The 12,500-nt window shown below is 34.0% G+C and overlaps 1 protein-coding gene and 1 long non-coding RNA gene across 2 annotated transcripts in view; both read left to right on the top strand.

The window, feature by feature from the left end:
• The window catches only part of LOC127848717 (blood vessel epicardial substance-like), a 273,254-nt gene that overhangs the window by 67,930 nt on the left and 192,824 nt on the right, over positions 1-12,500 (top strand). The gene's annotated exons all lie outside the window — the stretch shown is intronic.
• Positions 555-3,568, top strand: LOC127848726 (uncharacterized). The gene is made up of 4 exons (XR_008034660.1): positions 555-694; positions 787-898; positions 1,226-1,499; positions 2,131-3,568. It is a non-coding gene; the product is annotated as an uncharacterized LOC127848726 (long non-coding RNA).

The raw sequence follows: 12,500 nt of genomic DNA, 5'->3' as shown, positions 1-12,500 counted from the left end.
TAAAATACCATCATAACTGTCATCAGCAATACTTAATGTTAAGCAACTCATCTTAAATAAGAAAACCAACACTCCCAGATCCCGATTTACGTTCCCAAAACCTATTTTGGCCTATCTACGTTGTTTACCTCTGGCTTGACCTCTTCCCCTTGGGCGTTGTCCACCATTGTTGCCACCACGTCTAGCTGACCACGAATTGTTAGCATTGTTAGTACCATCTCTATCACAAAATCAACATATTTAAATTGCATTTTTCTTCTTTAAGAAACGATGAGGTGTTTTATTTAAAAAACCTCATTTTCCGTCATAAGAACTGATGGCATTGCAGTTTGCATTTAAATTATTTTCTGTGGAAATTGACTTTCATGTATGAGAGCGTATGAGTGAATATGGCATGGTAAAAGAACTTCTTTATACTTGTATCCTTATCAGGATGATCAAACCGGATCGAGACCCAATCGTCGACAGTTCAAAACAATCCCGACGGAAAGTATCAGACGGTGACATATAGCGGTACATGTAATAATGTAATCATAAATTGGTCGCAGCGCAAACTGAGCGCAGAACATCCTTTCATAACGTTTAAACATGCATCGCATCTAAGTCTGGCGTCTTAAAGAAAGACCACGATCAGCTACGTGCGACGTACGGAGTGTGGCTTTCGTAAAGGATCTTACGGCAGTGGGAGTCTAGAGTAATTTTACAGATTGGTTTGTATTTTAGTTAGTTTAATCGCTATATTTCGACATTATATAAAAACAGCTCTCTCTTTATTTTTTGTTTCAGACTGAAGGTCTCGTATGATGACGTATATCTCCACTCTGTGGACGTGAATCAGTTTCTTGACTCACCGGAATACGACACACGTAGCGAAACTTTCACTGGAGGAAAGTACAAGGTAACAGTTGTGGACCGTAATGACATGCAACAAATAGCTCAATGATATTTACGAGCTAAAAATTAATACATTACATAGCTGTTGAAATTAGTACTTATAGAAAGGATTTAATTCGTCACGCTTGCCTCGTGTTTACATGTGCATTGATTTTGATAAAAGCAACGTCGATTTCTCTGAGAATGTTTTACCAGATCAGGATGTGAATGTGATTTTTTTCCTTTTAAAAACTTTTGACAAGTTTTCGGGAGTTGTACATTTGTGTTACAAATCTTTGGTAAACTATGTCCAGTTGCTACAGTTTCAAATTCTGAACTCTTACATTTTTAGGTAAATATACGCGCGTCCGAGGACTGCCTTCTATTCGTCTTACCTCAAGGTCGCCTTCTAAAATACCTGTCACGTGACCGCACGCTGGAGCACATCTTCAACCAACTGATCGGGAAGGACATCAGTCAGAAGCTTTACGAGATACAAGAGCGCGTGTCCGCGTTTCCGGGCATGGCCGAAGGGACCGGAAACCGCCGAACGTCAATGGTGCACGTCCGCAATAGTATCGTCTCAAACTCGACTACGAATTTAGCGAATCTGAATTGTCTTCAAGGTGACTATTCATGATCAAATGCGCCATATCCATCATCATTATAAGTAATATGTGTTACATCATCATCATCATCATCATCATCATCATCATCATCATCATCATCATCATCATCATCATCATCATCATCATCATCATCATCATCATCATCATCATCATCATCATCATCATCATCATCATCATCATCTTCTTGTTCTTCTTCTTCTTCTTCTTCTTCTTCTGCATCATCATTATTATCATGTTCATCATAATCATCATAATCATCATCATCATCATCATCATCATCATCATCATCATCATCATCATCATCATCATCATCATCATCATCATCATCATCATCATCATCATCATCATCATCATCGCGTCATCATCATCATCATCATCATCATCATCATCATCATCATCATCATCATCATCATCATCATTGTCGTCGTCGTCGTCGTCGTCATCATCATCATCATCATCATCATCATCATCATCATCATCATCATCATCATCATCATCATCATCATCATCATCATCATCATCATCATCATCATCATCATCATCATCATCATCATCATCAATAACAACAACAATAAGAATAACATCAACCTCATTATTTTAAATCTTATATTTTACCAATGATTTTCAGGTTGCTACAAGCAGCCGAGTAATTTGTCGTCCTCCACAACCAACGAATCTACCGTGTGAAATGTAGGACGTGAACAATATGTTAACTGTTTTAACAGTGTGAAATGTGGGACGTGAGCAATATGTTAGTTATTTGATCAGTGTTAAATGCGTGTTTCAACTACCGGAAAAAACTGATTACGCACTTTTCTTGACGCAACCCAATATCTTACAGGAAAATTCGCACTTAGATGTTAAGTCAACTTTGGTGTTAACCGCCGGAGTGCATTCTGTTCAACACCAAATTGCGTTACGTTGGTAATGTGACATAACAATCAGCCACGAATAAGAATACAATATTGAGGAAGTATCTTAATACTCTGCACTTCCTCTTAGAGCAGTATAGCATGATATGTATTGTGAAGTATCATTTGAATCCGATTTAGGCATTTCTTGAAGTTCGTCACTTAATTTAAATTTATAAATGTAACCACCGGTACTAAAGAGCTCTAGTGTAATACAGCAATATAATTTAAAAAGAAAAATGAAATACGAAAAAACAAACCACCAACATTCACATCGTTTATCCCAAACCTTGGCTCAAACCACTGACTATTGTATTAAATATCTAACGCCTGAACCACTATGTTAAGCACTTTATACTTTTCATAACGAATCCACGTACTTTCTCAAAATCGAACGAAAACAAAAGAAGCATTTCGAAATATCCATTCGTTTTGCGTTTGTAACGCTTTGAAACTTTATCAATGTCTTCTTATGATACACTATAAACATTGAATTCAGTACGAGTCTACTCATTAGTGTTATTTTGATTCCTGATGTGCAGTGTTGTTTTTTTCAATATGTGACACAATTTTCAAAAATGGTCTTTTCGACAATCTGCGAACAAGTCCCTTTAACAGTAATCGAGCTACGCTCACATGACAAAGAGCGCGACAAATGGACGGAAATATAATACCACCACTATATGCACCTTAACTACTTTGGAGGAATATAAAATTATATGTTTACATATATTTGTAAAGACAGTATGCATGTGGTCCATTGAATACTAAATTATGTTTTAAATGAGTTCCCCGCAATACAGAATTAATTTTAGATCCTCGCTCTGGGAAAACGGGGCTTAAGACATGTGCGTAAAGTATCGTCCCAGATTAGCCTTTGCAGTCCGCACGATCTAATCAAGGACGAAACTTTCTGCTGTATGGTATTTTTCGTTTCAATGAAGTCTCTCCTCAAAGAAAATGCAGTTAAAGCGGAAAGAGTCACACTACTGACAATTTACGCACATGCATTAAACCCGTTTTATCAGAGCGAGGCACATATAATATGTTTGCATGTTTACTATAGCTTGTATTATTGCATTGAAAATGTCGTGATTCATCACTGTATTGAATAGCTCGTAATTTAATGTATTTATGGACTCGTTGTGTGTTCATTCTTGTCTGGTTTCGAGATTAAAGGGAATGTTATACATATAAATAAGTTGGTGTGGTCTTTTTAATATGTGTGGTGTTTTTTCTTAAACAATTAAGATACATATAACTGTTATATGTCGAACTAAAAAAAGTGTTAAGGACGTTTATTAAAAATACAGATAATATAACGCAATTGGTAGAAAAAAACGCAAAACAACACAATGAATATACAAATGTGGTCAATATGTACATACATATACAACACACGTTTACAGACCAAAACTTAGGCTCATATATTTGTCGAATGCAGTAAAGATATATGTAAATTGTTTACTTTAGTTAGACATTAAACAACGTATACCGAGGTACAATTTTGGTAATTTAATTCGATTCCCAATTTAACACTTTAAAAATATTTTGTTTTAAATTGTCAGTCGAAAATTATGTTATCATAGTTTTATTCAAAATATTGTTAATATATTGTTTTCTAAAAGCGTTCAATACTGGAGAATAGTTAACCATAGAAGATCAGAGACCAATTGGCATTATATGTATATATATATATATTGTTAATATTATACACATTATTCATTCTATTAAAGGCGTACTGGTAGCGAAAATAAACCATACTTGTCGAGGGCCAATTACGGAATGTAACTTCCTGTCATTCTTAATACGCATGTTTACAATGCTGCAGTTGCATCAGAATAAGTACTTCTTCTTTCGAGTTCATTAACTTCCCGGATATTGTTACGCTGAGTTGATATTTCATGGAGGTAGCAATTATTGTCGAATGGAGCACCAATAACCGAAGACGAGATTTTAATGTGATATTTCCGAGATAGTGTAAGATTTTATAATGGAAAATATTTCAAATAAACTGAATGCAAATCAAATACAAAAATAATTTGGATAGGTTTAACTTGTGCAAACGAGTATCCATCTATCATTTAAAAATGGTTTGTCTTCGACCATTTTTGATTTAACTTCAGTTGAAGTATAATAGGTTAAATCAGCGATTTGAACACACTACTTTGCATGAAAATAACTGATCATTATGGGAAATAATTTTGCGTTGTCGGTTTCATAAATTACAAAGAAATATTGGACGCACAGCAGGCCTCCCACATGTTAAATTTGTGCGGATGTCACTCGTTAACAAAACCCAGCCAAGTTTGACGGTATGCTTGTAACCAAAGCAAGTAAACACTTTAAGTTTCTATTAATGCTTATTAGAAACAAATGGGAAATACACGGTATTCGCGGAAATGTTTTGTGCAATGCATTCTATGATCATTTTATATGATTGATCGAGTATAAATGATTGTTTCGGTTATCGTTTTTTTTCGGCAATTGGTCCTCGATAAGAAAATTAAGTAGTGATCTCATTGCACGTGTCACGGATTGTCAAACAAGGAAGTAGTTAACACGCTTTTTGCCCCTACAAGGCATGGTACCAGTAATACAAACACCATCGGAAATGTTTACACGTATGGCAAATCCACAGGGATGATTCTCATTTGTAACATAATAACAAGGACACACTTGCTTCAAGAGCGTTCATTACTCCTTGCTAGGCAAGTCATTGATGTTTCTAACGCAGTGTTATCAATAGAAATCAGTTTCTTATCAAAGTCAGCCCAGAACGCGGTTACCTCATGGTCACTGCCATTCCGAGGAAAATCTATAAAGTTATCTTGGTGTATAAATTGTGCTGTACCTGGTATAACATCCACACAGTGAACATCATATAAAAGTGCCAACGTGATGGGTTTCCTTCTCTGGATTGCTTCTTCGTTTGTCATATGGACCGCAATACTCCATTCATTAGAGTCCTCGCAACCTAAACTAACAACAAACAAAACACATCTGCTTACGTGGATAGCGTTTCCAATAACACTACAGAGGTTCAAACCGGGAATAATGTCTTCTTGACTGAACACTTTGTACCCAAGTTCACTCAGTTTGGTTAAGACAATGTCTATGATGAATTCCTGAACCTCGTAAGAATACGCCAAATATACGTGATATTTATACGACCAATGATTGGAATCATGAATGACTGTATATCCATTTCGCAAACGACGTTTGCTATTTCGAACGTAAAACCAGTATTTTATTTTCCATCGAAATGTATACACCAACTTAGCGACAATTATGTTTAACAAAATAAACCCAGCCACCACACCAACTACAATCTGAATTGTATATGTTCTACATTTGTTATCAAATTTGTTTTTGAATGATTCAAAATCTGTTTCATTGTTGACTTCTGTTTCATTGCATGTAAACTGTAGTAAATACCGCTGACTTCGAACGCCTTCAGTCACACTTTTTATGAATGCCACGTCATCAGCGTTACATGAACATAGAAAATCATTGTTTCTCAGATCAACAACTGTTTCGTTTCTGTTTTCAACATTGTTCCTAATAACTTGTAAAATCTGTTTAAATTCAGTCAGTGTTAAAAGGCAATTTTGTGAAAGATTTAGCACTTTGAGTTTTGTAAAATTACCTGCATAAATGCTGAAATATTTAAGTTTGTTTTGTGACAAGTTCAAGTATATCATGTCGATCTGATTTTTAAAAGATTATTCTTTAATATCTTAAGTTCATTTTTTGATATAACCAGATATTTTAGCTGTATATTGTTTTCAAATAAATCACCATAATTTGTCATGGCAAAGCTAAGATAATTTCCAGACAGATTTAGAAACTGTAGAGAACGCAGATCCGCAAATACAGCTGGATGAACGTCGGAACAAAGATTGGAACTCAAGTCTAGATGTGTAAGGGATATAGACTCAGGAAATGGATTCGGCCAACTGTTTAATAAAGCGTTTGAGGCATAAACAGTTATTAAAGAATTATTCTCAGACATGTATCCGTATAGGGCTAGCCCCATGTAACAAGAATGAACATCAAGTGTTTCAAGTTTAGATGGTAAAACAGCGGGTATCTCAACCTGAACTTAATTAATGCAGCCTGATATAATAAAAGCTGCAGATGTGATTTTGTGCGTGGAAAAAATGCGACTCTTGAATTTCTTCGTTTTTTCAGTTAAATCCGATAAACGCTTGTCTATTAAATCAAGGTTTGCGTTATTGTCATAGAACGTTAGTTTGTTTAACGATAGATCTAATTATTCAACATTTGTTAAGTCTTTTAGACGCATAAGGTTATAATCAAGATCAAATCTATTGTTGCCAGCATACAATTTCTTTAAACTTATTGGTAAGTTGATAAAAGCGTTCTCGTGAAACCGGAAAATATTGTTGCCTTCTATGTATAGATGATTGAGAGATGTATTTTGCAGGCTCTTTGCGAAACTTTCATTAATAATTACATAATATTGTCTATTAATATTGTTTAATAAGAGCATTGTTAGGCCGCTATTTAGGTGACCAAAACCCATTGACGCGTTGCCAAAGCCTAATTCTAAATTACACCAAAGGTCCAAAACGTTTAGATATTTGAGGCCATCAAATGCTAGATCGGAGATTGAATGAACATTGCAATGTACTATGGAAAGGTTCGAGACATGTTCCAAATTTTTAATCATCTCATTGTTAATATGAACGATATAACAATAGTCATAAGCCCGCCACGGTGGATCTATTAAATCGCCAGAAATGCGGATAGTTTTCAAGTTTGGCATTCGTTTAAACTCTTCTCCAAACACTTCAAATGGTAGTCCATCTATCCAGATTTCTTCCAGTGTGAGCACATTAGACCACAGCTTATTCGGATAGCCCTTTGTTGCATTCAATTCATTTGTGGTTCCATACATTCTTAATATTTTCAGAGATGTCAAGTTCTTGAAGAGGTCTGAATCAGTAAAATTTGTAAAAGGCAGGTTGTGGTTGTTTGAAACGTCAAGATCCTCTACAGAATCGAGACCGGTGAATGTCATAGCATTGATTACAGATCCTTTCGATCCGTTCATTGATATAGATGAGTTACTCAAATCCAATGTCTTCAAATTGATGAATCCTGCAAATGGTGATGCAGAGGTCGCGGTTAAGCGCGAGAGATTGTTGTTGGCGAGATTAAGCTCTATGATGTCACTGATTGAAACGTTACCAAATAATGGTACCTCATTCAATGGCATTGATGATGAACAATCAACGATAAATAGGCTAGTGTTTGCATAAAGCTCGCATTTACAGGGTCCACATGACATTTGTCCTGATGCTACAAAGTGTTTGACCGTGAGGTGAAACAATCCAACTCGAAGAGGCAATCTTGAAAGCGTATGTTGTTCACGGATAGCCATGATCGATTCCTGTAATCTGAATACAATAAAAAAATAACTTAGCATTGCTCTACAATTACCTACATTGAAGTAACAAAAGTGGTCGTTGACAGCTTCATCGAAAACTGCGCAAGAATTTTAGGTTTATAATTGCACAACCGAAACATATTTTTATAACATTAGAGACGATGCTCCAAAATCATTCCGAACACCTTAGCCTATTTTTATATTGTTCGGTATTATGAGCACTACTAGTCGAAGAGAGACAGCTCCAAACTAGATGTATACTAACGTGAACATTTTTTTCAATATTTACTTTTCACTTCCAACTGAACTGAAAATACATTTCATGCGACATTTACAAGTAATTTTCTGAAAATCGCGGGAAAGTGAAAGTCATTTTTTAATAAGCCAAAATATGTTTTTATTTTAATAGTAAACATTATTTTTACTTTTGTCGTCTGTGTATGTTGGTTTGGCTCATGACTGAATGATAAACGCAAGTGTTAAGCTATGTAAATAGATCTAGCATAGGATAAACAAATATAACTGGGAAAAGCAAATAGCCATATAGCTATATATAGATGCTATGTTATAGTTGTATCTAGATCTGTGGAAATTTTTAGGCTTCAATAAATGACGGAGAATGGTCACTCTAGATTTGTATGCGGATTTGGAAGCAGTCCTTTAGTTTGGTATGGAAATTCCGAAAACTATCGATTTCTTTAGCATATGGTCACTAAACTTGTCGAAGTATATCACACACGATACAAACATGTTTTTACATAACTTATATCGATATGTCGTTAAAACAATAAAAACACGTACTGTTTTACAACCTTAGCAAAATAGTGAGTAAACCTAGTCGATTGATAATTTCACTTACCGAAATTGACAGGAGTTATTCAATTATAAGTGTTTGGACTATCAAACGTGTCTCGCAATCAAAATATCGAAGAAAAGAAAGAGCGCAGAGTGATGTCATTATACCGATGTCATTATCCCAGCATCCGTTACGATATATTAATAAAACGAACATTTTGTTCGGAAAAAGAAGCTGTTTGGATTTAGGAATAGACTCTACATTGCTTTACTTCGTGCTGCCTTATTACGTTTGTTTTGTGTTGTGTTGTCTTTCAGCAGTAGAGGATATAATGATGAGCGAGTTCAAATTTCCATTTTTACTCCAGGAGCCCGTTCCAGCTTTAACTGAGTACTCCTAGTATTGGTTCTACCCAGAAGGCGGACAAGAGAGTCTCAATAATCCGAAGGCTTTTGATGCAAAAGAGTCTGAGTATGAATAGGTTTAAATTAACACAAAATATATGAGCCGTGCTCAGTGAAAAGGGGGTTTAATGCATGTGCGTAAAGTGTCGTCCCAGATTAGCCTTGCAGTCCGTACAACCTAATCAGGGACGACGCTTTTCGCCTAAACTTGATTTTTTCCAAGAAGAGACTCATGAAACGAAAAATATAAAAGCGGAAAGTGTCTTTCCTGATTAACCTGTGCGGACTGCACCGGCTAACCTGGGACGACACTTTGCGCACATGCATTAAACCCCTTATTCACAGAGCACGACTCAATAAGTAAAACGTATAACATACCTATACACTGCAGATCTTTATTTCATGTTTTCTCAAAATTGTTCCATTTTACAAACCCTTCCTGTGCTAGTCACAAACGCATTTATATAATCAACATCTTAAGAACTATCCAGCATCCTAATAACTGGCTGTTCATTCCGTTTGATGGTGCAGGACATCAGCAGATTCAAGTGCACTCCACTTAACACAATGAATGCATTAATACAAATATAGAATTTCACGTGGTTGCTCGTCATAATAAAAAAAACTGATTTGTCATCGTCTTGTGATTTTAAAACCTCAAACAAATCCTAAGTGTTACACTTATTTATATTATCACGGAATCACAGATCATATACCAGCATATAATAGGCGCATGCGCGCTCTCGCTAAAATGCATAAGCAAACGATATAGATGGCCTTGAAAAATGCAGACGATATGAACAAACAAGGCAAATGCAGACGGTATACTGGTTTAATAAAATGGATTTAAATAATGTATTTCAGAATGATAAGCTGGTCTACACTTGTAAATCTTATATTTTATCAAAAATAGAAGCATCTGTTCGAAAATATTTGACACGGGTAACAGTTTACAAGTCCGTAATATTTTACGGGTGTAATAATTTGTTGTTGTTTGAACATGACGTATCAAATAAAAAAAGAAATATATATATATATATATATATATATATATATATATATATATTTATATATATATAATGAGACGTTTGTCCATCTTACATACATCGTCTTTACCGAAATATTCATCAATATCTTTCATTAGTCTGTCAATTTTCAAATAAATACTTATATTTTGTCGCGTTAATAATATATATATTTCAGTGTTATTATATATAATGAAACGTTTGTCCATATATATATATATATATATATATATATATATATATATATATATATATATATATATATATATATATATATATATATATATATATATATATATATATTCACACATTTGGCCAGTTACGGGGTCTCTGATTTAGAAATAGGTTATGGGGTTCCCACTTTAAATACATGTATCTCCATACCCTTTTTTATCCGATATAAACACGAATTAAGGTATATAGGGGTACCTACTATAATTATTGTATATAAATACGTCATTTATTTAACGTCTTATACAAGGAAATATATAGCGAACTTATTTGCGAGGTATATACAATTTCAATTTCAGACCTGATTGTGGTTTTCGATTTAAGACCTTATTGTGAGATTTGATTGCATTACCTCCCCTACACCCCCCTCATAGTAATTAAAGGAGCCTAGATTGCGGGGTTGTATATAGACCCCGTTTTTTATATTGACCTCGTAAGTACAGTCTGAAAACTACAGAGACCGCGTAACTGGCACTATGTATTGGTATATATATATATATATATATATAAATATATATAAATATATATATATATATACTAGGAGATTTGCCATTTACGGGGTATTTTTCAATATGAGACCCTTGTTGCGGGTTGTATAAAAATTCCGGGGTGCATTTTTCACCCCACAATTTAGGACACGTATTTTTTCATTCTAAACCATACATACATCATTTTGGTGACATATGGCAACAAGTCGGTTTTATATCGAAACCATATATATCTTAAAACCCAGTTATTTCCCTTTTGTTTAAGCTCTACAATCCAATTAAGCGCGCATGTTGAGATTACACTATCAGATATCATAATGAGCCAGAAATACAGCTGGAAACTTCGCTCTGCTGATCTGTAAAATAAATCTTCGTGTTACTGATGAACATGATTTGAAATCTAAGTTTGTTGAATTTTAAGCTTGAAAAAAAAAGAAAGCTATTTTTATTAAGAAATGAACTTTTGAAGTCGTTTCATATTGATGCATTAATTATTGAGAACTATAGGTAATTTGTAGCAATTAAATTAATACAGTTAGTAATGCGCGTATACAGTTTTGTTTATTAAATCGGAGATTTAGGCTAATGTGTGTTTTACATATAATATTTAAAAAATACTCATTCTTTTTTTAAAAATCTTACAATTTTCATTGATAAAACTGTTGCTGTCAAGTAGCATTTCGAGAAATATAGTAAAGTTTCATGCCTGTGTGGTACTAACAATTCCTACATTAATGTCGTGTTTTGTATCGATATAGTGGATATGCAATAACTGTCAATTTCAATGCTGGTCAAATACATTTTTGGGTATACATAAGAGAAAAAAATGTAATACTTTTTTATTTTTATGGTTATTTTAATTGGGAAAAATATTGTGTGTGCGTTTGTTACATACATTTTATTCACACAAAAACGTAACACACCGATATTTGTCATATGAATCAAGATATAACAGATGATACGATAAGGCACAAAACAGTTGGTATTTGCGAATGGTTATGTTTACGCAAAAATATCCGTTATATATTCATGGAGCAATTTAATAACTAAATACATTTCTGAAAGCGGGTTAAAAGACGAACAATAATAAGTTCAACCAATTAGATGTCATAAATTGATTCGTGTTATTAGAAGGCATCACAATTAATCGCTGAACACAATTGCTTGTTCCGATTTACCGCCAATACAGTGCCAACATGCAAGTGCTTGATATATGGCCATTAGAATCGCACGGGGGCTAATAAAATTCGACTGAAGAAACAGCGCTAATGAATTCTAGCGCCATTTAAAAGCAATACACATCAAATAGCATTCTTTGCTTCTTTCCATAATAACGCCTGGTTGTACACTGCTTATTCAAACGATAAAACTAAATCATCAAGAACAGAATTGTTATTGTTTTGCTTCTACATCTAGTAAAAAAAATACATAAAAATACATATTTAAAATGCTTCTTTATAATGATGTTGAAAAATGTATGTTTAAACCCCCTCTAAAATTGAGAAAAAGTTTGGTTAAATATTTAAATGGAATTTAATGTTATATACCAATAGTATGTGGAAATGTATTTAAGTTTTTTTCTTGATGGGAATCAATACTTTGAACATGTTTGTTACAATCGTATCACTTTAATTATGATTATGATGGTAAATATTATTGTTACGATTATGTACTTTTTGTCATTGCGATCAAAATAATTATTATAGTAGATGTATAAAAATTATACC

Source organism: Dreissena polymorpha, chromosome 10, assembly GCF_020536995.1.
Source record: "Dreissena polymorpha isolate Duluth1 chromosome 10, UMN_Dpol_1.0, whole genome shotgun sequence".
NCBI lineage: Eukaryota > Metazoa > Mollusca > Bivalvia > Myida > Dreissenidae > Dreissena > Dreissena polymorpha.
The sequence above is the reverse complement of the archived record's forward strand: the minus strand, read 5'-3'. Positions and strand labels throughout refer to the sequence as shown.